General features: G+C 38.1%; 1 long non-coding RNA gene across 1 annotated transcript in view; it reads left to right on the forward strand.

The window, feature by feature from the left end:
- Window positions 1-24760, forward strand: part of LOC309385468 — a 48380-nt gene extending 23620 nt beyond the window's left edge. Inside the window, exons 2-4 of the long non-coding RNA XR_014174229.1 lie at window positions 19678-19793; window positions 23413-23605; window positions 24309-24760. This is a non-coding gene — a long non-coding RNA (uncharacterized lncRNA). The remainder of the gene's footprint in view (window positions 1-19677; window positions 19794-23412; window positions 23606-24308) is intronic.
- Window positions 24761-25987: the final 1227 nt, after the last annotated feature.

Consider the following 25987-nt stretch of genomic DNA (forward strand, 5'->3'; position numbering starts at 1 on the left):
GTGAAGTACTTATTACAGTGGCATATGTAATGGATAATATTTGTTTACATTTTTAATTACTCACATTTTCAGCCAAGAAAATCTCGGAGGATAATGCCTCATTTACAGGAGTGTCCTGGCAAAAGACAACATAATGTAATCACACATTACCAACAATTCCATGACAACCAGGCAATGGTTTAAATATGAATTTCAAATAAAGACTTAATTATAGTATGCTATAAAAACAAAATTAAACAGAGGAGACTAGCACACAGCTTTCCATAAATTAAGGCAGCACATCCCTTTTCCTCAAGAGCTGGGAGGGATCAAACACCTGTGAAAATTAACAGGGAGAAGAAAAAAAGGGTTTGTTAACAGAAAAGAAATGTGGGATAATATATCTGGTTCAGTACCTCCAAAGTGAAATAGGTTCTGAAACAGAGTTAAAATCAAATCTAATTTCACTGGTACAAAAGCAACATGAAATAATAATTTAATACCATCACCCAAATGCAAGACTCAAAGTATTCTTAACAGAGCGGTACAGGAAATTCAGAAATTCATTTGCTGACATGGGGCGGGGGGAGAAATGATGTTGTGGATGAAGATTGCAGTTGCATAGAACTGTTTCTAGCCAGTGTCTACAAATAAGAAGTACTTGATCACACAGGGCATGTACTGTATATGATGTGGTAGGGTAGGGTGGAACGTTTGCCCATAGAATCCTTGTCTATTGTTTTTCTACTTGAAGGAAGCCATTCAGGCAGTGGTGGGATTCAAATTTTTTACTACTGGTTCTGTGGGCATGGCTTGGTGGGTGTGGCAGGGGAAGCATACTGTAAAATCTCCATTCCCTCTCCACTCCAGGGGAAGGTTACTGTAAAATCCTCACTCCCTCCAGATCAGCTGGGACTTGAGAGGCATAGAATAGATGGGGCGGGGCCAGTCAGAGGTGGTATTTGCCAGTTTTCCAAATTACTCACAATTTCCGCTATCGGTTTTCCAGAACTGGTCAGAACCTGCTGAATACCACCTCTGCATTCAGGGGAATAATGCTTACAGGATGGCCAAAGAAGTTCCAATTAATTTGTAGAATTTCTTGAGAAGATAGTGAATAGAGTAGAGTAGAATAGAATAGTTGGAAGGGACCTTGGAGGTCTTCTAGTCCAACCCACTGCTTAGGCAGGAAACCCTATACCATTTCAGACAAATGGTTATCCAATCTCTTTTTAACAACGTCCAGTGTTGGATCATTTACAGCTTCTGGAGGCAAGTTATTCCACTGATTAATTGTTCTAACTGTCAGTGATTAATTGTTATGTCAGGGTCTAACCTGGATCATTAATGGAGAAGTTAGTCCAGAACATTGGTGGGTTCAGGATCCCATTCCAACCGGTTCAGGATCCCATTCCAACCGGTACGGCGCGCATGCATCTTGCCATCCAGCGATACCTCCGCGGGCCTCCGTGACGCTCCAGCTATTTGGCGGAGCATCGCGCAGGTGCTGTACACTCCGTGTGTATGCACGGAAGCCCGAAGATTTAAAGACAGGTAAGGAGCATGGGCGGGCGGGTGGGCCCTCCGGAGCACTGTACCAGAGCGGTACCTGGTGGTCCAGGCAGGCTCCGGTATGCCCGTACCAGGGCATACTGCCTGTAACCCACCACTGGTCCAGAAGGTCTAGTGTCTAAGTTGCATCATATAGTGTTGGATATAGACCAGAGGTTCTCAGCCATTCTGGCTTTGTGGACCAACAGCAGTAATGGAGAAGGGTGGAGGAGGTGGTCTTGTGCATGTGCCCACAGCTTGTGCAGTTGGAACTTCATAACCTCACACGCATGCCTACTACTTGTGTGGACTGGTTCCCAGTGAGCCATGGATGCAGAACGGGCCACGGAACCAGGGGTTGGGGTCACCACCAACCACCAACTCAGAACTCAAGTGGATAACTAGAATGATATAATGAAACAGGTGTGGGAAGAGACCCTCTGAAAACATGGAATAACTCTGAAAGAAATATCGGGGTTCTATAACTGACAGTCTTTTAATCATACAGATTCCTGATGTACCTATCTAAATGCCGTATTAGGCAATGACTACTAATCTAATTAATGATAATTAATAGACATGCCAGATGTTGTTGATCTTTATAATGTAATCCAATTTACAGAACTCTATACCTGTCCAGGTGTGCTATTTAATTTAAGACTTGGTGCATTCTTAATTTGCTTCTTTACCCTATTAATACATCAGTCAATAACAATGTTTTATGGAGTGCTTATACTTACTTAGCTCTAAGCATTCAATCAGGGTTAACATTTCTTGTAAGGAGGCCCAGTAATTGAAATGGTAAATTTCAAGACAATAAGAAATAACTACTATGATCTTGGTACGACAAATTGACAAACTGGGATACCTTTTCTTACCAGAAAATGAAATCATTATTCTGTTTTTTTAAAATGCCATATTGCATGAAAATACATCCGGTGAAATCAACAAGGTTTGACTAAAGCAGGGTTTGCAAACATTTGCCATTTACAAACGTTTGGTTTCATGCTGTTCTGACTACTTAGATTAGCTTCATTAACTAGCTTCGAGGTCCAGGCATTTGGAAAACAAATATGAAGTTCCCGCATTTGAATACCGATATATATATATATCTTGATGGGCCATGTAGATTTGCTGGTTTGGTAGAAATGCTATCTTTGCTAAGTCAAATAGTAGAAGGTGGAACTTCTGAGTTCCCTGAAGAAAACCAGAGGTGGTATTCAGCCAGTTCTGACAGCTTCTGGAGAACTGGCAGTGGAAATTTTGATTAGTTTGGAGAACTGGCAAATAGGCTGGCCCGGCTTCCGCTGCCTCCCAGCTTCCTAGCTGATCTTCTTTTGTTGCCCTGAACAGGAGAACGGAACTGGAAAGCAGGATAGTAGGGTGGGGAGGGAATGGGGATTTTGCAGTATCCTTTCCCTGCCACGCCCACAAAACCACACCCACAGAACCGGCTGTAAAAAAAATGAATTCCACCACTGGGAGAAACTACTTAATTCCATTCTTAATTACCTGTTTTGAGAGTAAAAGAATAAAAGAAATAAAGAATACTGAGCACCAATGTTTGGGAAAGTTGCCTATTTGATACTTTCAATGGAATGGTCCATAAAGGCAATCGAATTGGCAGACTGAAGGAGTTTCTGCTCCGAATGTTGTCATCTAGCTGTGGTACCTTCTGAGCACCTATCATGGTGAAATAGTTTTCCCTCCCCTTCGTTAAACTGGGCATGGGCGTGGCCAGCACGTGACACATATGGCAAGTGGGCTGCGAGTTTGACAGTCGTGCCCTATGTTGTGTTGCCGCTGGTCACAAAACAAAATTTAGGGGTTTTTCAACAAGGGCCGAATATTTTTCCTGATCTATGGCTACTCAAAAGCTTCTCATTCCTGTAATTTTTCATTCAACTGTCTTGTTTCTGAAGTCTGAGAACAGGCTTAAAACAGAGGAGGGATTCAGCCATTTTGCACCACTTCAGGAAGAACCGGTTGTTACGTTTCTGAGCAGTTTGGTGAACTGGTTGTTGGAAAAAAATCATTAGGGCAGAGAACCAGTTGTTAAATTATTTGAATCCCACCACTGGCTTAAAGGATGCTTTCAGGGCAGGTACATCTTGACCTAATGCTAAAGCATGATTTGAGAAGGGGAGAGGAGGGGGAGGGGGAATGAGGAGAGAAAGGGGGAAGGGGAAGAGGGCAAAGGATGAGGAAAAGGAAGAGGGGGAGAAAGGAAGGAAGGAAGAAAAAAGAGAGAAAGAAAAAAGAAAGAAAGAAAAAAGAAAGAGAAAGAAAGGAAAAGAGAAAAGAGAAAAGAAAGAAAAGGAGAAGCGTTTCTAATCCCTAGTAGGTAGCTGCATATAGTTTCCATACATTAATCTGGAATGGAAAACCTATACCTCACCAGATTTAGGGAGCCTACAGATCCCATTATTCCAGGTGTTAGAAATGCCTGCATTATTCCCCGCATAAATTGCAATGTCAATTTTCATTTGTGGCAGGAATGGCTTTTCGGTTGTAGATAAATTCCCATTCCTAGCATTTTTCACTATTTACCATGTTGGCTAGGATCAATGGGAATGAGATTTGTACTCTGCCTCTCGGTGAAGGGTCTTAACTGGCAAAATGTGGACTTCCAAGACCCTGAATACCACTGCCAGAATAAGTCATACTTGGGCATGTAGACAGGAGGCAACGGACATTGGAGTTTAAGAGGAATATTTGTTGAAATACTTTTTAAAAAAAAATCTCTGTAACATGATTGTCTCTGAAAATTCTATCACTCAGTAGTGCTTCCAGACATATTCGTGGTGATCAGCTTTGATCATAAAAATGCAAGAGATTCCTAGACTCTTTTTCTATTAGCATAAAAAACAAAGCTAGTGTTGTCAGAAATCCCCCAAATATGCATTTTGAATCAAGTTGCAACTAACTGCTACACAAAGACTCACTGTCTTGATGCTAATTCACAGAAAATGGCTTGGCCTCTAGGAATTTCCCATTGGTACTTACTGGAATTGAACTCAAAATGTCAATGTGGAGGGGGGGGGAAGTGGTCACTGAAATTACATTCAAGCTGACGTCTCAAGCCCAAATGCTGGAAAAAAAAGAGCAGCAATATCTGTAGAATTATTTGTTGGCCAATGCGCCTACCCAAACACTTGTAGAACATGGGGAAAAATATGCATATAAAACACTTAAGTGTTATCTGTTATCCCCTATCTATAATTGATCTGTTATCTATTATCTTTCACATTTTATGTACAAAGGATTGCACAAGAGTAGCTGGTGAAAGCATGCTTTGAACTTGAGTTAATTCATAATGGAATTTCAAGACCGGGAAATAGGGGTTTGAGAATACCAGGGTATTGTGCAAGGTCTTCAGCTAATCAAGTAGTTTCTGGTCAGTTTCCCAAAAAACTGATTTTGATTTGGAAAAAGCTTACAATTTCTCCATGCAGATTTGCCTGGACACCAGAATGTTCTGAAGTCCTTTGAATTTGGATTTCTCCAAAGGACAAAAGTCTCTTCTTGGTGTTTGTGATATACCAATTGCTATTAATTTAAAAAAAAAACTAAAGAGGAAGAATATCCTTTTTTTCCACTGTTTCTACAGTGCTTCTTTGTAGTATTAATTTGAGAATTTGACATAGAAATGACTAAAATAAGCAGGATAAATAATAAAACACACAATACTTATGTAGGGGATGTGGTGGCTCAGTGGCTAAGAGGCTGAGCTTGTCGATCAGAAAGGTTGGCAGTTCAGCGGTTCAGATCCTTAGCGCGGCGTAACGGAGTGAGCTCCTGTTATTTGTCCCAGCTTCTGCCAGCCTAGCAGTTCGAAAGCATGTAAAAATGCAAGTAGAAAAATAGGAACTACCTTTGGTGGGAAGGTAACAGCATTTCATGAGCCTTTGGCATTTAGTCATGCCGGCCACATGACCATGGAGACATCTTCGGATAACGCTGGCTCTTCGACTTTGAAACGGCGATGAGCAGTGCCCCCTAGAGTTGGGAACGACTAGCACATACAGTATGTGTGAGGGAAACCTTTACCTTTTAAAAAAATATGTAGGTGTAATAGTTCACAAGATCTAATGGGGAAGTGTCTGATTTTATGTCATATATCATATTAGTGAGGCAGATTTATTTAACTTGCTAATTTATTCTACTATTCCACTAGATTCTATCATTCTACTGTTTAACTATACAATATATACCTTTTTCCAATGCAACAAACATTTAGCAATTTCCTACACCATTGAGACTACTTTGAAGATTTTAAAGAGGTTTCTGAGTGATTATATATTTATTCTATTCATTCTTATTTAGAATTAAGCAGTAATTAAATGCAACAATTAATACAAGCCATGAGCAAAAGGAAAGGAAAATAAAATATTTGATTGGTACATGCTCGTAGCCTAACCAAGATCCAGTATTTCTACCAACAGCAATATTTTGATGTAGACCTATACTTTTCAAAATTGAAATGAAATCATGGGTGATTTTCCCCTTGATTTAACAAGCTCAGAAACTGTAAGTAATGTATACTGATGTGCTGGTCAGGCTAGTTAATTTATTTTTCCCACTGAATAGATGTGTTTATTTTATGAGCCAAGATGTGAAAAGTTCATTCATGGTCAGAATGATTACTAAGAATAAGCATGCTGTTTTACTTTAGGTTAGCTCAGGAAAGTCCCTGGGTGTGTAATCTGTGAATTGGCTCTCCACTGATATTGGCCAGGTTTTGTGTTACTAAACTAGGGCTCATAACAAAACAAAAATGTAACCTTTAAATAGAAGCATCAAAATAATTTAAAACAGATTGGAGGGTTTAAAGGGCTTTTGCAGCTCGTATTTCAATTCACTCAAGGGCTAACTATTTGGTCTTCAAAGCTGGGCTCAGATTGCAGTCGTTTGTGCTGCTTCTTTATATATATATATAATCTGCCAACATATTGAAGAACCAAGTAATTGAGAGGGAGGGAATGCAGAAAATGCAGACAATTGTAAAGGGATGTTTAATTTTGGTGTTTTATCCTTTTTAATTTTCAGTGCCAAGTTTCCCTAGATCATCTGATATTTGTTTTCTGGTATTTTTTTTTGGGTGGCGACCGGCTGTTATTAAAATATTCCTGGTTATTCGTGTAGATTTTCTTGCCAATTAGTGAGAAGAAACCATTTAATTCTTTATTACTTTACAATAGGTGTCTGACTGTAGAAACCATATAATTTGTAGCTGAGTTTAGTGTTCCTTTGTTCAAGTAACCTTTAGAAGCAATATACTTTCCTAATTTTATTAAAATGTAGCGGTAAATGTGTGAGTTGGATGTAGGAGGTTTACCAGTATAGGATAAAACTGCTTATTTCGTTTTAGTTGACCTTCACAGTATGTTTTCACTAATAGATTTGTTTGCCTGCTTGCTTGTTTATTTTTTGTTATCTGTGGTGTATTAAACTTATCTTTTTTGAATAAATAATTACTTTTAAAGGTCCTGGCATTTCTTTTATTCTTTTCTGCTGGGTTTAGAACTTAGTATCCATTTTTATTAGTGTCAGTTTCTGGTTGTTTTGTTAACTGGCATGTTGGATTGTTTTTAGATACAATTCAGGAATGCTTTGACAAGTAGTATGAAATTTTTAAGAGTACAAATTTCAGGAAGTAAGTAGGGCTCGAAGAAGCAAGGAAAAAAACCTTTTTTTGTGGAATAGTAATATAAATTTACTTAAAATGACATTGATTATAATGACTTAATAAGGTCCTAGATTCTTCAGCATTTAAAAAAAAACAATTCTGTGACACTTTTTTAATATAAAGTTTTATTATTTTTTCATTTTCATAACATATAATCGCATGTATACTATTACATAGCCAACATCGTATTGTATTATTAAATGTTTACATCAATTCATCTTACCATCAACTCCCAAAAACAATTATTGGGTCTTCTGCTCGCCATTCACCATATCTGTATCTGTAACACTTTTTGAGGGAGATCTCAGAGTTATATCTAAAGGTTGTGAGATCTAGAAACAATGCAGCTGCTCTAAAAAGTTGCTGGGAAGATACTGTGCAAACACTCCCACATCTCCAACCATTATTTTCCATTTTAATCCAAAATGCTGCATAGCCCTAGAATTGACCTCCAGTGTTCTCTGGGGAACTAGCTGAAATCATTGATGTGGCAACTTTTAAAGGGAAGAGATGCATATATGCTTGATACAAATATATGTGTTTTAGATGCTTTAATTAGAGTCAACCAAGTGCCGTGTATTGGGCTGTTAGAATAAACTTGAAGAAGAGGGGGAAGAGCCACAGCTAAGGGGAGATGGGAGGCACATTCAGAATTGCAAGATTTACACAGACCCTGTAACAAAAGCACATTTAGTATTCATGATTTGGGCATTCAACTCTGGTCTACCTCAAAGGGTTGACCTCAGTCTTGCCACTCTGCCCCACATGTGCTCAAGGTTCTTTTTCAAAAGTCAGCTGGACTTTGGGTTGTTTTTTTAAACGTTTTGCTTCTCATCCAAGACATTTCTTCAGAATTGAAGAAGCTTCTTAGATAAGAAGTGAAACATTTTAAGGAAGAAACAAAGAAAGTTCAGTTGCCTCCTTTTTTTAAAAAAAAAAAAAAGCACTTTTGGGACAACCATGACCTGCATGATTGAGAATCTCCATAGACCACTCTCCATAATCCTAAAGAGAACTAAGGAAAGTCAGTTCTTTCTCAAATTCCATTTTGCTTTGAGCTTAGATTTCTTTTATCTGACCACAGCCTTGGCTGCAGTTCTTTCTTCCTTTCCTCAAGGTTATTCTCACAGTTCGTTACATGGAATCCCCTGCTAAGACCTAATTATACACATCACCTAGTTATTTATTTGGAAGCTTAATGAAAATGCAAGTGAAATCCTCGGTTTCTCTATGAGTTTATTCTACATCAGTATCAATCAGAAGGCTCTTTGGTTATTCTGTAACTCATGATAGCATAATAGTTGTGTCAAGGTTCCAAGTAACACCCATAACAAAAGAAGACTCCTAGGCTTGAGTTTCCTCAGAGTTCCGTTTTACTAGAGATGTCATATTGGCACGTCTGGGAAAACCCGAATCTGAAAGCTTCCAGGTTTTCCCCACCCAAATGAAAGTCCAAGCACCTGCCCAGCACCCACATATCCATCACATGATCCAATCAGTCACCATCCAAAACTGGAGGTGCCTCCCAGTCACGCCCCTCCAGGTGCAGGGCAAGATGTCCTTGACTCACTGTGAAGGGAATGTTATCATGATTATATGTCTCCCATACTCCATATAATCCCTCCTCCCATTTCCCCCACAGCATTAAATGTGGCAGCCTGAAGGCCCAATGCAAAAGATGGCTTCGACAAGTTGGGGACTATGCATATCAGGATTTATATTTGTATTGATAATGTAGTAATAATTCCATCAAAATACAAATAGTTCTGTTTGTGGTGAATAGTTCTTCACCCAGTGAAGTTTTTATAAGTGGCTAAGGTAATAGATGTATGAGAGAGAGAGAGTTAACAGTATTTCCTTACAGTATAGCATTTTCTTCCTTAATAAAAGAGATAAGGAGAATATTTTAGAGCATTTTTTTCAGCATTGCCAATGGTAAAATTATCTTTTCTTTTTTCTTTTTTTTTTGCAATATGACAAAGAGGTATGGGATCCTACAACAAGAACAACCCATGTAGACAATTGAGTCCAACTTCCTGCTCCTCAGGGCAAGACTCCAAATTAAATCATCTTGACAGATGGCTGTATATCCAGTCTCTGCTTGAACCCAGAGATAAGGAGCTCACTATTCCCCCCGCACCCCGCCAGTCATTGGTTCACCACTGAACTGTTTTTATTGTTCCCAACAGGCAATCATAATCTGCCTCCCTACTAGCATTTCCTTAAGTCAAAAACAGGTGTTCATTGAAGACCAGGTTGTTACACCCCAAAGAACGGCTGTTTGATCAAAGGAGATGACTTAGCTGATTTAAAGAGTTGCCTATAGATCCTTTGCAAGCCTCTCCCACACTAGGAAACACTTGTTTTCTTTAAGTCGCAAAGTTTACGTGGCCTTACTCTGAATAAATCTCCGCATACATGCATATTATGGATGGATGTCATTGAAGCAATGAACATGAATTTGGGAAAACTCTGGGAGAGAGGGGAGGATGGGGGGAGGATGGTGTCCTTGTGGTCATGACACGACTTAATGACTGAACAACAACAAATATTATGGAAACATATTCCCACATTTCAATCCAGTTAGTGCCTGGAAACTAATCCAGTAAACCTCCATGGTTAAAGATAGTCTTGGCCCAACATGTAATCATTTAATCTTGATTAAGTGGCTAGAGATGAGCAATAATTATATAAGGTTGAATTATAAGTCATTACAATGAGTACTGGTAAGAATAAGCATCTAAGTCAGGAGTGTCAAACTAGTGGCCTATGGGCCGGATGTGTCACGCAGAAGCCACACCCACCACAGCTCTGCAAATGGGGAAAACATCATGAAATGTCACGTGATACCAATGTGACATGGCGAGTTTGACACCCGTCGTCTAAGTGTTTCCTGCTGAGTAGCAAGAAGTCAGTGACAATGGAAAAGGAGAAAACAGGGAATGTGACTGATTCAGATGAAGCAATGGTAGAAAATAAATAGAAGGATAGCATCATGTGCTAAGTGAGGGCTCAGGGCTTCACATTTCATTGTTAGCAATCATCTGGAATCATTTAAGAAGAATATACCCTTTGATAAATAATACCTGACACTTCAGAATAAAACAATGGTTAGATTCTGTTAGCAAAAGATTTGCCAAATGAAAAGTAAATGCCAAAATGGTAAACGAAAAAAAAAAAATGAGAAAATGAGCTGCTTATATATTAGCAATGATATTGGCCTAATGAACCCAAAAACCACAAGCATGTGAAAATCAAGCAAGCCCACTTAAGGTGAATTTTGCACTCAGGGCAGAATAACTAATATTTGAAACAGATGCATTTGAAACAGCTGGCTCTCGACATTTGCTTTCATAGAAGTTGATAGTTCATAAATAAATAGCAAAACTGAAGAGAACCAAAAGTTGGTGTAAGCCTCTCAATGGAGGAAGAGGAATGGTAGTTTTCATTATTTTGCTTTTTTAAACCTGCATCTCTCAGGTTATTCTGGATTTTTTTCCCAAATCTTCAGAGGAATTTATGAATTCCTGTCCCTTCCCTGAACTTCACAATGATTCTGGCTATAATCCAGTTCCAGTTTCTTATGCTTTTTCTGGTTCCCCTGAGTTTCATTTCGGTGAGGACAGATCCCCTTGTTAGATCTTCTTGTCAGTGTGGCCTGATTAGCTTCCCTGATTCCAAGCTATCCAACAAGAAGCTTTTTCTTTAAATCCTTCCCGTAGCAGTTCCTCAACTTTACCTACCTTAGACTCCCATTTCCTCTGATAGTATTTGCTGCATTTTGCAAAGAGGTAAGATTTTTCAAAGATGTAAGAAAATTTAGTTTAGTTTGGATAGTTTAGATTTGCAACACCAGACTTACGTATTGCTACAAAATTGTACATAGTAATGCATTACCTGTAAATCAATGGTGGGTTGTAATTTATTTTACTACTGGTTTGCTTGTGCGCGCACACAATTGAGCAATGATTCTATGCATTGCCAGAAGCGCCTGGGCGGGTGGGTGGAGCCTCCCACCACCACTACTACTGGTTCGCCCGATCCGGGGTGAACTGGCAGCAATCATTCTCCTGTAAATGATTTTTAAAAGCTTTAATCATGATGTAACATGTGCGAACAACTGCTTTAAATTTAATGTAAATTAAGGTGACCAACTTTTTTACAATGAAAAGGAGGACAAATAAATTGGAAAAAATATATCGTAAATAAAAGAAATATTTTATTCATTGCAACAATAATACCCTAAAATATGATATATGTATAATAAAAACATTTGCAACATTTTATATTGTAATTATGCTTACATGCCTGTTAATTATTATTTAAATGAGTACTTTTCCATTGAATTAATATTTTTTGTCAATGTATCATCTTCTAACAATATATTGGAAATATCTGAACAAGAAATATCCTTCATATTGAATTTTATGGCAAGTGCTGCAGCTAGAGTATCAACATTCAATCTCGATTTCTCACTTGTCCAAAAATCATTGGCAATTGAAAAAAACTCTTTCAACTGCTGCATTAGTTCCAGGGCAGCACAACGTAAATTGAACAAGTATAAATAAATGTTCACAAGGAATATGTTCATTTTTGAAATGGCTGAAAATAGCCACCCATCTTTTATCAATTTCAACATGTTGATTTTCCCATTGTATTAATTTTTCAGAATTTAAATATATATTCAGTCTTCTAATTTCTTCAAAGAGACAATTGTCATCTTTTTTAATGTCTAGCATTTCTTTAGATAAAAATTCAACACAAGATTCAATATCTGTTCAATATACTTGCGATGAAGTAAAAAAAACACCATTAAAAACTGTTTAATAAAACGTGAATTGTACTTACCTCTGTATAATTGAATATTCACTGAGAAAGAAATAATTACCGTTAGTCATTCAATTGCCGACGTGCCATGAGTCTACTGCGTGCGTATGTGCCGTGTTGTGTTTCGGTAAGAAGTAAACAAAGCCACTTGTACGCGGCGGTCTCTCTCTCAAGGTCTCCCGTGTGGAGCGCATGCGTCTCCTAATTGCGTCTTATACCGCACTATACTGAGTCTTGACGAATTGTCATGTCAAATACAAATACGTCACATAACGCGCAACAGATTAGTCTTCAAATATCAGAAAGGAGGACATGTAGGAGGACACTTTTCGAGGGAGGACAGAACTTACAAAAGAAGGACTGTCCTCCCTTAAGGAGGACGGTTGGTCACCTTATGTAAACTGCTCTAAATTCAATTGTTAAAAAATGTATTTTTGTAACAGAATTGTCCCAAGTCTGGAATGTCTTACTTGATTCAGTTGTCTCAGCCATTAACTTTCACAGTTTTAATTCTAATTTAACTTTTGTGGACCTCATTCATGGGAGGCATGCATAAGTAAGCTGATGTGCTTAATGTGCCTGTGACATGTTGATTTTCTTATTTTCTTTGTTTGAATTTGTAATTTTTGTTTGATGAATAAAATACAATAAAAAGATTAGAAAAACTGAAATAAGCTACATCTTAAATCTCTACTGAGTAGCACTGGGTATTCTCATATGTTTCCAGTTCTTGACAGGGCAATTATTTTGGGATGAATGAGGGATGGGCTACAATACTGGATATAAGAATTTAAAAGTAGATTGCTGCGCAGATATCAATCAACAATATTTATTTGGTCAATGACACCCCCCTCTCAAAAAAACATACCCAATTTTCAGGTCAGGGTTAATTGACTAGCATGTGCATGTAAAGGTTCTCTAAAGCACTGTATTTTAAATGAAATTGGCATAATAAGCATTTAGTTAACACATGGGATAGAGGGGTGTAATCTTTGCCTTGAAAATGCAAAGAAATTGCATTTTTCTGCTATGTGTAAAAATACATCACAAGTTTACTTTGTTTCACTATGTCCCAAAATAAACTAAAATAATAAAATTTTAAAATTCTAAAAGTTCTATCTTCTTTAAGATACCATATTATTTGATATATCCATTTTCATAGTCTTCTTTGGTTACACAAAATTGTTCCAGTTGAGGAGGTTTCCATGTTCATTTTGCTGCAACATGCCATAAATTTATAGGTCTGATGGTCTCAGGATTTGGCTGCAGAATCTACAAGGAGAGAGTCAGTTGTGATGTGACAGGTAAAATGTTGGCATTCAATCAGGGAATCTAATAAAAAAAATTACTGCTCAGCAATCACAAAATCCAATGAATCAGAGTCTCATGGGGAGAGCAGGTAGAATGGAATTCTTCGGATTGTCCTGAATGTTGTGGTAACAGTATAATTAAGACAACTACTCTCATGCTTGTTGCTATCTACACTTTTCTGGTGGCAGATTGGCACACTTTATTAAGATAATGAGCTAAGTGTAAGATAATTCAAGTTCACGTTTGATTTGAGACAAAAAACTGATTAATTAGTTCTGTGGCTCATGGGATACTGTCCCAAAGCCATAGGATATGACCTTAATTTATCTGTGAACGTAGACTTAAATATTTCCATGCTACTTCCTATCAACAACTGCAAAAGAAATGAAATAATTTGAGTGCTATAGTACAATAAGCTTCGATTATATACCATTAATTTGGGAATCAACCCTACTGAATTGAGTGGATTTACATGCGAAGAGTTACAGTATAATGCCATGAACCTATACACATTGAGCAGTGGTGGATTCCAGATCCCGTTGCAACCAGTATGGTTGCAACGGGTCCCGGCTTCCTCCACATGAACGCACGCAGCACGCACGCACATGCACACAGCACACACATGCGTCTTACTCTTTATCGACGACTCCGCGAGCCTCCACGATGTTCCAGCTGCTTGGCAGAGCATCACGCAGGCGCTGTACGTGCCATGAGCGTCCGTGGAAGGGCTGAAGAGTTTAAAGACAGGTAAGGAAGGCAGACGGGCGGGTGGGCCTTTGAGAGCACCGTACCAGAACGGTATCATACCAGGGCATACTGCCTGCAACCCGCCACTGACATTGAGGGAGACTTATTAACATACCTATTGCTGTATACAAATTCCTGTATGTTGTGCAGCACAAACAATTTTACAAGGTAACTTTTCTGAATGGTTCAGAGGGAGGTGGAAAAAATTTACAATTTATCTTGAAATGTTTTTTAGCAAATGTATATATTTACTATTTATCGTTTAGAACAGCTAATTCTTCCTTTCTCTACATGGGGCTTCCCTTGAAATGCACCCGGAGGCTACAGTTGGTCCAGAACGCAGCCGCGCGGGTAATTATGGGGAGTACTAGGTACTCCCATGTGACACCATTCCTGCGCGAGCTGCACTGGCTTCCTGTGGTCTATCGGGTGCGTTTCAAGGTTTTGATAACAATCTTTAAAGCGCTCCATGGCTTAGGACCTAGTTACTTGCGGGATCGTATTCTGCCCCATACATCCCTGCGACCAATCCGCTCGCACAGAGAGGGCCTCCTCCAGGTGCCGTCCACCAGACAGTGTCGAGGGGCGGCGCCTAGGAGTAGAGCCTTCTCTGTGGCGGGCCCAGCCCTGTGGAATGACCTCCCCCCGGATATTAGGAATACCTCTGACCTCCGCTCCTTTCGTGTAAAGCTCAAGACCCACCTTTTTCAAGTTGCTGGCCTGGCTCAACTTTGATCCAACTATATCGCTCCTGACGGGTTTTTTATTTGGGGTATTTTAATTGCATTCAATTTATTTAGGGGTTTTTAAACATTGTGTTTTTACTTGTTTTTATCTATCAGTTCACCTCCTCCTTGTATATGTCGTATATATGTCTTGGTATATGTTTTGTTATATGTATGTCGATATATTTATTTCCTATGTTTTGTTGTACGCCGCCCCGAGTCCTTCGGGAGAGGGTGCGGCTAAGAAATAAATATTTATTATTATTATTATTATTATTATTATTATTATTATTATTATTATTATTATTATTATTATTATTATTATTATTATTATTATTATTATTATGTATGCATGCACAAATATGAAAAAGTACTTTTCAGAAGACAAATATGTTAAGGAACAAAACTGTAAAGGGCACAGATACAGACAGCTCTCAATATATTTTTATTCTGTTGCTGAAGTGCACTCTCTGGAACATGCTGTCCCCCCAAATTATTCCAACAGATCATTTAACACAGTGACTACACATGAGATGAAAAAAAAATGCATGGGTTTTTTTTGATTTTCTGCTGAAGAAAAACCGTAACTTGGGTTTTACTTCCAAAATACTGTGGCATGTTAATTGCTTGATCAGCCAAATGAAACTAAATGTAATTAAGACTACTGTGGGGTTAATTTGGTCCATAATTATGTTATATAAACTAAATGAAAATTGTTTCTTTCCTAAATTGCAATTCATTAAAACTACAGATATTAAAATAAGATACTATAAAATTACATGAAGCATGTACACATTAATAGCCGTTAGTAATAGCTTGATATTTCTATCTAAGCAACAGTTTATTAGAATGCCAAAAGGTTACATCTGACAACTCACATGGCTGATTTTTTCTCTCATATATATTTTTTAAGCTCCTGTGACAAATGTGCCTTTTTTCCCCTCCCAAGATTCCTGTTTCATGGTGTTACAGTTAATGGACATGTGTCGTTTTAGTTTGTCCCACTTAAACCCACTCAGGATGCATTAAGTATTTTCTAGTAAACATTTCGGCATATTAGCAACACAAAGAATATTGTGTGAATCTCAACTCCATTGAATTCGTTAAATTTGTTTAATACCCCCAAAGGGAGAATAATTTGAATTCATTATGGCTTCTTTTTTTCTCATTGTTTACTGGTGCATAACCACGCAACAAACAATAGGCAATTCAAGAATATAGTTCTTCATACTGTACCCTTTTGTTTTCTATATAGTTGCCTAATTTTCAAAAGAAAAACAGTTGCTAAAGTTCATTATGTAAAACACTCCCTTCCAATCTATATTTCTTGATGCGCAGTGACCATTTATAATTAATCACTGAGAAGGGAGGTAAACCTGTTTGATATATTCAGAATAGAGGGAATTGTGGTGTGTGCTTGTGTCTGTGTCTCAGTGTTTCATCAGCATCAAAATAGTGGGCTAACAGGGCAATCAAAGCCCACCTCTTTTTAATGTACACTATGATCAGGTAAAAGTGCATAGCTTGCCCTTGCCATTTGATGCCCCATCCCCCCATGGAAACACATCTGACATATAGGCCAAAACTTCACCACTGAAATATAGATAAAGGTGCTTTATATTAAGTCAGATCTATATTATCCATTTTGATTGGTTATGTTTCTTCACAGTGATTAGTAAGGATGGACATCAGGGTTATAATACTGCAGCTCCAGAGAGCAGAAGCAAATTCCTTTTTAGAAGCAAGCAAGCAAGATTTGTAGACTTCAACTCCCAGAATGCTACATGCTTAAAGTTGCCAAAGCTAAGATACACTATTCTAGGATACAGGTAGTCCTCGACCAGTAGTGGGTTTCAAATCCCGTTCTAACCGGTACGGTTGGAATGGGCTGGCGTCGCGCATGCACACACACACACAGCACATGTGTCTTAGCACTCTGCGATGCTCCGTGATGCTCCAGCTGCTCTGCGGAGCGTCACATAGGTGCTGTATATGCAATTTAAATGTATTTAAAACATAGGTAAGGAGCTCGGACGGGCGGGTGGGCTCTCCGGAGCACCGTACCGGAATGGTACCGGAACGGTATCCAGTGCTCTGGCCTGGCTCCGGTACACCCGTACCGGGGCGTACCGCCTACAACCCACCACTATCCTCGACTTATAATAGCTCATTCAATGACCATTCAAAGTTACAACAGCAGTGAAAAAAGTGACTTATGACCGTTTTTCGCACTTATGACCATTGTACCATCCTCATGATCACGTGATCATACTTCAGACATTTGGCAACTAACTCATATTTATGATGGTTTCAGTGTCTTGGGATCATGTGAACAGCTTTTGTGACCACCTGACAGGCAAAATCAGTGGGAAGCCAGATTCACTTACTATCTATGTTGCCAACTTAACCACTGCAGCTATTCACTTAACAAATGTGGCAGGAAAGGTAGTAAAAGGGGGCAAAACTCACTTAACAAATGTGTCCACATGTTGTTGAACTACAGTTCGCGGAACCTATCACTAATGACTAATGCTTCTATGCGGGTTTGAGAAACATCTGGAAAGCTATAGTTTACCTACCTCTGGTCTGGTTTGATTGGTGAACTCCAGATGTGTTGCATAATAAGGAGTTGCATTTCTTTGTAAGACAAGTTATAATAAAAGAACATCTTTATAGGCTACTATCCATAAAAATAGAACAACTTGATCACATTAAAACCATAAACTTTTTTAAAAAAACAGATCAGCTTTAGTTTTTAATTTCTAATGTATTCATTCATACATCTCTTCTCTGCATTTCTTTATAAATCTTCAAGTGATTACTAAAAACAAATACCTGAAAATTCACAGAAATGTTTTGCAAATCAAGACCTTTATTACAAAATTCATAACGCTGTTCAAATTACGGATAACTATCTGCCAATCTGTGAATTAATCTAGAAAATGTGCATTAGGTTAGTTTAAAAAAACAGATTTTCAAAAAAAAAAAACCACTAAGCAGAAGAAAACCAATCTTCAGGTGAAAATTCTTCATCTGAGATATTACGGGTTAAATATCAGATAAAGCTTGCACAACAGATTGCAATAGCAGATACATTGTAACATGCTTGTATTCTTCCAAGGTTTTTTTTTAATAACCACTAATTAGATGAACATACTCTTTATAATATTATTTGTTTTATTACTAAAGAAGACAGTATAGCTCAAATTATAAGATCTAAAATTAAACTGTTACACAGTCCAATTTGAACAGATAAAAAAGGAACAGTATTATATTCGATATCCACCCACGATGAATATACTAAGCATAAGACAAAAATTGGCATGACATAAATGAGCAACACTTCCCCGGGGTTCAATGTTTTGATTAATTATCACCAAAATTTATCTTAATAATTTTTCAGTGCTCTATGTATGAAAGTATACATGAATAACAGTATTTAGCATCCCGAATAAAGCGGAGCACAGAAATTATCTTGCTGTTAAATAGCAAGTCACATCACATTTCATACACCAAACAGTTTATATAATAAGCAGGGAGATTACACGAGGAAAAACACATATATACACATCCATGAATTTAGCTCAGATGTTGAGCTGTTATGTCAACCAATTATCTGTCCTGAGGGAAAAAGAGCTCTCTAGCCGAGCTTTGGCTCTGAGGCCTGTTATAAATCCTGCAGTGGGTCTTCTAATCCTCTGGAGAATCTATCACGTCACACCAGAAATGGCTGACAATAATTAGAAAGCTGCTTCAGCCAGTATGGCACTTATTTATAATATCTTCCTAGGCACTGGGGAAGATAACGCACAGGGAGCCAGGAGAAAGGACAATCACACAATAGCCCCAAAATGGACAGAGACAGGCTAATTATTGTGGCTTCATTATAAGATCTTTTTTTAAAAACACAGGTCACCTGAGAGAATAATTAATATGAATTATTGGTATATTTTTATCTATTTTTAATTTATTTTCTGATGGGGAAGCAATTACATTAAAAATCCATCCCAGGGCAAAATGTGTTGAGGCAGACATAATAATGTTGGTCAACAACGTTTGTCTAAGGGAGAAAGAGAGCATGATAGGGTTTCATTAGCAGTAAACGTGTTAACGGGAATGCTGTTTGAAAAATGAGCCATAGAGCGGCTTTTAAATACTCAGATTAAAGGATTTATAATGTCAAGTTTAACACAGAAATTATGGATGGTATTACATTGCCATGAGTAATAGCATCTTTAATCTGACTTGGTAAAATGATTTACTTTACACTCTGTGCCTGCCCCAATTATAGCAGTATATATCTATGTAATATCTAATCTACATCTACAATATATATGGCTATATTCTCCAGCAAATGAATTTATTGTATAAGAGTAATGCAAGATTCCGTAATGCTGCACCGTTGCAAACACAAGGACTCACCGAGTGTGCTACTTGCATGCTGTGTGCGATAATAAAATATGTATGTAAAGCATACATTTGTATTGAGAAGAGCTGTCAGGCCTTGAGAAAAAGGGTTGTCAGGTAGTTAAGCTGCGAGAGTCCACGTGGCACCATCCATGTGAAATGGGATTTCCAAATCTAGCTTTTGCAAAGTATTTGTCGGCCCCAAATATTTAAAGATACAGTACCTGTTATTTTGGCATCCACAACTGCAAAGCTGACCTTCCATGTCAAGGGCAAGTGGACAGTGATGAAATACCTGTATGTTGACAATTGTTCCAATCCAATGCATGAAAATAATGGAAGATAGAAAAAAAGAAAACACTTTTTTAAAAAAAGGTCAGCAAGTGTGGGGTGAAATGAGCATCTAGGTAAGGATTCAATCAGAATATTTCTCTGTATTAGAGATCATCTCAAGGCTATGACAGAACTGGGATCACGGTCTAGAGGTGGAAGAGAAACTAAGGCTGTCAAAAAAAAAACGACGACTGCTGGAAACATGCCTTTCTGGAAACTCAAAGGTAAGACAAGCAATTACATTTTAAACAATTCACGCTTTAGATTTCTTTTAGCCTCAAAGAACGATTGGCATGCGTTGCTTTCCATTCAGAGAGTATTTTCTGTAAGAAAGTATCTTAGATTTTTCTCAGGGAGTTTCTCCTCTGCTACCCTTAAACTAGTTGGCCATTCGAGAGTCAACCTGTCATGTTTCCTCTAAATTTTTTCTTCATACTGTATAGTGGCCTAGATATGGATGTGATTGGGCTGCATAAATAGCACCAGAGCTAATTTCATAGAGAATCCCCTCCCCCCCCCGAAGTATGGTTAATGGGGGAAGAAAAAAAGTCTGAACATCTATCCCAAATAATGCTGTCACCAAATGTCGCAATTATCAAAATTAAACAAATTTTTGTCCTGTCCTGTCTTTCTGATTCACCTCTCACCGTGTCCATACTTCCTTCCCTTAATCGCTATCCCTTTATATTTCAGTATTACTGTTTAAGTCTGCAAAAAATGTGAAACTTAATCATTCTTAGCATTAAATTATGTTTTAGAGCCCATTTTAGCCATGATCACAAACTAGGAATGGAAGCAAGCTATGATTTGCAGTCCCCAATCACTATAGGTACAGTGTGATTCAGTATTTGACATGATTAAATGCATCACCATTTTTCATTCAGGGTAATAAAAATACTCTGAATCGCTAGATTTATTTCAATATTTGAGGTTTCCTCAGTTTCAATGTACTGGGCCCCTGACATCGTTGGGAAAAAAATCATTGATAAAGCATGCAATGAGAACTGATCAATTAATGAGAAAAATCAAAAAAATGTTTAGATAAATACCATAGATAGATTTAATTAAATTAGTATAGCCTCCGCATTACCTTTTCTGACATTGATTTCCCCCCCCTCCCCCCCCCCCGAATCTTGCAAGATCTACAGAGAACTATTTTTAGTGCTTGCGCAGACGGCAGTGGTTTATCACCATGCAGGAAAGAAAAGCATTTGGGCTGCATTCTTGAAGTTCCACACAGATTTATGAGCGAGTGCCATCAATTACAAGGTCTGTGACATTCGTTAGGACTAACGTTTTGAGTTGCGTGATCTCAGAAGAGGGATCACCATGGAACTTGAAAAGTTGTCTTCTCAATAGACAGTTGTGCTTGTGTCGGCAATGAATCACAAGAAGAGGAGATTCAGGGACACCTGTGAAATTACTGGAGAGATTGTTTTGAAGGACATGCGCCAGTTTATATCTTAACAGGCTTAAGAGGTACAGTTCTGATGGTTTGGGGTCTAAGCAAACTCCTGATGTCTTTCTCTCTCTCTCTCTCTCTCTCTTGCTTCCAGTGATTTAATTTCAAAACACTCTCAGCAAAAGACAAAACAACCTTTGTGCTGTTTCCCAGTCCCTTCATGCTGTGCCGTTAAATGAAGTGGAATGAATGCATAGAAGGAATTTATTTTAGAACTCTGAAATTAAAAAACAACAACAAAGTTTTATTTTTAACAATGATACTGATAAAATGAATGTGGTACAAGTCCAGCACACACACACACACACATTTGAAAAGAAACATATCATTCCATATATTTACAAATAGATTTTTTTAGACTGTAAAAAATTTTCAGCAGAACTCAGAATGTTTTTCTTCTTTTCTTTGTTTGAAAATGCTTATAGATATACAATCATTGTAGTATGAGAAGTATTTGCTTCAGTTTGACCCTGTGATAATTGTATTCTGTATTAAAAAAAAGGATTATTTGTCAAATGTAGTGAAAGCTATCCTGAAAAATATTTAGCTGATGGGCAGGACACTGTTAATGCGTTTGTATTTGCATAGGAGTGTGTATGAGAGGATAAGCATTTAAAAACAAACCATGGACAGGGAATAAATATAGGTTACATTTTATGTAGCATATTATTCACATACAGATATATAAAAATCTATTATATAAGATATTGTATATAGAGACAAATTTACAAATGGAGACAGAGGAGGAGGTAGACATATACTTCAGTCGCTTTAAAACTCTCAACATATAATGTTTAGTTTCTATTTCCACAATTTATCCTCTAGTCAAGGTATCTGGAAATGATGGAAATAAAACCAGATTGCAGTGCACCTAGATGCCATCAGCACCTAGAGGAAGACTGCTATGGCTGGGTTGTGTAGTTCTGATTAATCTAAATCCAACTTCATTGATTGCTTTAATGGCAAATGTACCATACTGTATCCATTTTGGAGAATGTGTGAGAAAAAGACTAAAATTGCAGCTAGAAAGAAAATTGCTACTTTTTGTTTCTGGCCTCAGATGAAAATCCCTCTTCAAGGGATGGATAGGAAGAACTGAAGAGGAGACATATGAATAGAATGACTACAATTCTTTTGAATGTAGCCTATAGTGGGGAAAAACCCCACATAAAGGTAAAGATTTACTTTCTGTCAGTCTCACTATTATCTGGGATGCTTGGCTCAGCTTACAATAAATTGGATAAGCACTGAGTTCCTTAGTTAGGTGGACAAATCCAGTTTCAAAATCCTCCATTACTGTACAGAATTTTTGTAAAGGAAAATGTCAGTTGCATATCATATATTCAATTCTGCATTAAACTGAGGAGAGTAGAAAACTGTAAATTTAGAATATGGTAGAGAGATGGCCAGTGCATTGCTTAAACCAGTGATGGCTGACCTTTTTGTTGTCGTGTGCTGAAAGTGTGCACGTGTGCGACAGCACGCACCAGTGCCTGCACCCATAATGCAATGCGCATATGACCCCCCCTGTGTGCCCCACCCCTGCACTTGTGCACACGACCCCCCTACCGCTCCCCCGGAGCATGTCATGTGACTTCTGCATGCACCCCGTCCCCCCATGCATGCATGGCAGAGACCCAAAAATCGGCTGGTCGATGGGAGGCGCATGCATGCGCAGTAGAGCTGAGCTGGGGTGACAGTTGACTTGCCCACAGAGAGGGCTCTGCATGCCACCTGTGGCATGCGTGCCATAGGTTCTCCATCACAGGCTTAAACCATAAGTCAGTTAGATGGTATTCCCCCAAATAGTATCAGTAATTTGGAATCAAATTAATAATAAAGCAGATAATTAAAATTGTTAATGTAACTTTAAATGTTGCATGTGTCTTTGATAATCTTGTCTTAGAGCTAATCAAATTTTGACATTTCCATATGGGATTTCTGAAGAAGTTTGGAGGAGATTGTCAGAATGTCCTGGAATGTGATTCCTTGTGAATGGTTTTAGCTAATATTTAAGGAAAAGTCATGATGGAATGATGCTGCTATCTCCAAGCCTGGAAATGCTTTGCCACTGATTTAACGGACAATTAATGAAATTATGGGGCTTGGGAGCATAAAAAAATCTCTGTATGTTCAGTAAAATTCAGAATAAGTTGAATAAAAGTGTACGTTTAGATCTCTGATTATTTAGCACATCTGGAATGCAGCAGTGAAAATGACTGCAGGATAGCAGCAGGAAGTTGTAGTTTTATGAATCTTTTTGCTGCTGTTCACATCCAGTATTTTGCAGTCCGTAAGTGCTAGCGCTGCAATGTAGCCCCAATGACAGTAAATGACAGTGGCTCTTCTGAATTTTACAACATTTTTTTCTCCTATTCCAGGGATTGATCTTGGGTCTTCAGTATACAAGCAGATTCTTTTGCCAAGGTGCCATAGCACTACAACTCCAGAACAGCCAGTAATATTTTGGGATCCAATAATATCAAAATGCAGATGTCTTCCTACAGAGTAGTCATGAATGTAGAAATATTCTCAAAAGGCAAAACCTTCAAAGATGATTTATTTCAATCACGAGTAGGTGGAAGAGCTTTTCAGTTGCATACAAATATTTTTTTTGGGGGGAATACTTTTATGGGGAAATTTATAATGAATAGAGGGGGCTTGGCCACTGGTGAAGTCAACAGTATTAACTTTGAACCAGTAGGGAACATTCATTACTTTATGTTCATTTGTGTAATTCTGTGCTAAGCAAATCAAGCTGTGGTCTATTTTCCCTGTGGTAATTGGGTGGTGCTAAGTTAATGAAAAGCAACATAGTGGAAGGTGTTGGAGAATATTAATGATAGCTATGTATTTGCATATATGGAATATTTATGTACTGCAATAATACTTACGTTAATGTACTTTACTGAAATGCATATGAGTTACTATATATAGATTGATGTTGCTGAACATTGCTAAATAGGGAGAAGCTTCAATATATACATTTGTACTGCACATCTGATGTTCAGTCATGCAAGTGAGAATGGTGGGGGGAAGATCCCATCAAATAGTTAAGCCATTTGATACAATACACAACAGATAAGGGGCCAGTTGCAGAGGTCCTAGCCTGTATGAGCATAACAGAGTAATGGTGACTGTGCAGTGATGTCACAATACAAATTCTACTCTTGCATATCACATCCTCAGATGCAAATAATGGGATTTGTATTGTGATGTCATAAGTCATGACTCATGTTTTATCCTTTGTTCCCTCTTGTTCCTCCTTACTCCATAGATGCTTAAGGAAGGAAGAGTCACTCTGTCACGAGCTGGTTTCTACTATTAAGTTGCACTTTTATTTATTTAAGACTTAAAGTTTGAAGAAAAACTGGATTTCTACCTCTTAGCTTTGGAATCAAAATCAGATGCCATCCTTCTACTGCAAATATTGGAAAGGTCTCATTCATATTACATCAATTTGTTATTACATTATATTTATATTTCCACTGTACACTTCCAGTAGACAAGTAAAGCATTTATAGCAATAGCACTTATAAACTGCTTCATAGTGCTTTTACAGCCCCCTCTAAGTGGTTTACATAGTCAGCCTATTGACCCCAACAATCTGGGTCCTCATTTTGCCCACCTCGGAAGGATGGAGGGCTGAGTCAACCTTGAGGCTGGTGAGATTTGAACTGCTGAACTACAGCTAGCAGTCAGCTGAAGTAGCCTGCAGTACTGCACTCTAATCACTGCACTACCTCGGCCCTTCTTTGTCTTTGAAGAACTGGTCCCCGAGGATAGTCTTGAGCTAATCTTTATTTGGAGAAGTTCTAGTGGTGGTAGGGGTGAGAAGGGCTGTTTAGGAACTTAATTTGTTTGTCCTGGCCATATTGAAAGCAACTTAAACCACACTTATTGTTGTATACCGACGGGCCTGGCCAGCAGAGGGTGAGCGAGAGGAGAAGCCCTCTGATTGGCTCAGGCGCGCCGGCCAGCCGGCGGGAGAAATGCCTTGTTTCTATTGGTTCGCCGTCTGACAGCCAGTTGTATAAATAGCTGTCAGACGGCTTTAGTTCTTTGGTTCCTGTCAGTTCTGTGAAACAATAAACGCGTTAAACGATTCCTGCCTCTGTCTCCTCAGTGACCAGCTATAACACTTATGTATTCACTTCCAGACTACATTATAGAAATATAATTTATGTTGCAGCTGCCTCTGAAAAGAGGCACAAAATGGAAGCACAAAATGCCGCTGCACAGAAATCTGGAACCTGCTTTGCAAAATTTTGCACCATTTATCTCAGCTGCCTAGATACTTCTGAACTCAGTACATACGTTTTAATTTACACCCATGGTTTGTATAAAGGAAGTCTCAGTCCTTATATACCGCCCCGAGTCCCTTTCTGGGAGAGGGGAGGTCTAAAAATCTAAGAAATAAATAAAATAAATAAATAAATATACTAATATTCACTTCTTCTAAGAACTACTACACAATGAAGCACATATAATAGCCTCTATTCTGTGCAATACCATTCCTCTCCACTTAGACCTCAGCAGCAGTCATTTCAACATATCTTTGAACTTTAAAACCAATCTTTTGTGGGCAGCTTTTGGCAAACACGGAAATAATTCCTAAGTACATATGCTTAGCACACTTGTCTGTTTTAGCCTTTCTTTCTCCACAATTAATAGCAGAGTGTAGCATTGTACTGTAAAACATGCCACTTAGGAAAGCCGTGAACATAAAGAGTGGATTATAAATTTTAAAAAACATTTCTCAAAACTGGCTTGCACATATTCAACATTTTCTGTTCCAATGCACTGAATGATGCTTATTTATAGATTCATGGTTTACAATTATTCTTTACACTGTAAGTGCTTCTTCAAGGTACATTCAAGTTTTCAGAAATTGGAATCTTCAGCAGCATAAGAATTAATGAAATAAAAATCCAACTGAAACAACATTATATCTCC

The sequence above is a fragment of the Natrix helvetica genome (assembly GCF_964273705.1).
Source record: "Natrix helvetica genome assembly, chromosome: 1".
In the NCBI taxonomy this organism is placed as follows: domain Eukaryota; kingdom Metazoa; phylum Chordata; class Lepidosauria; order Squamata; family Natricidae; genus Natrix; species Natrix helvetica.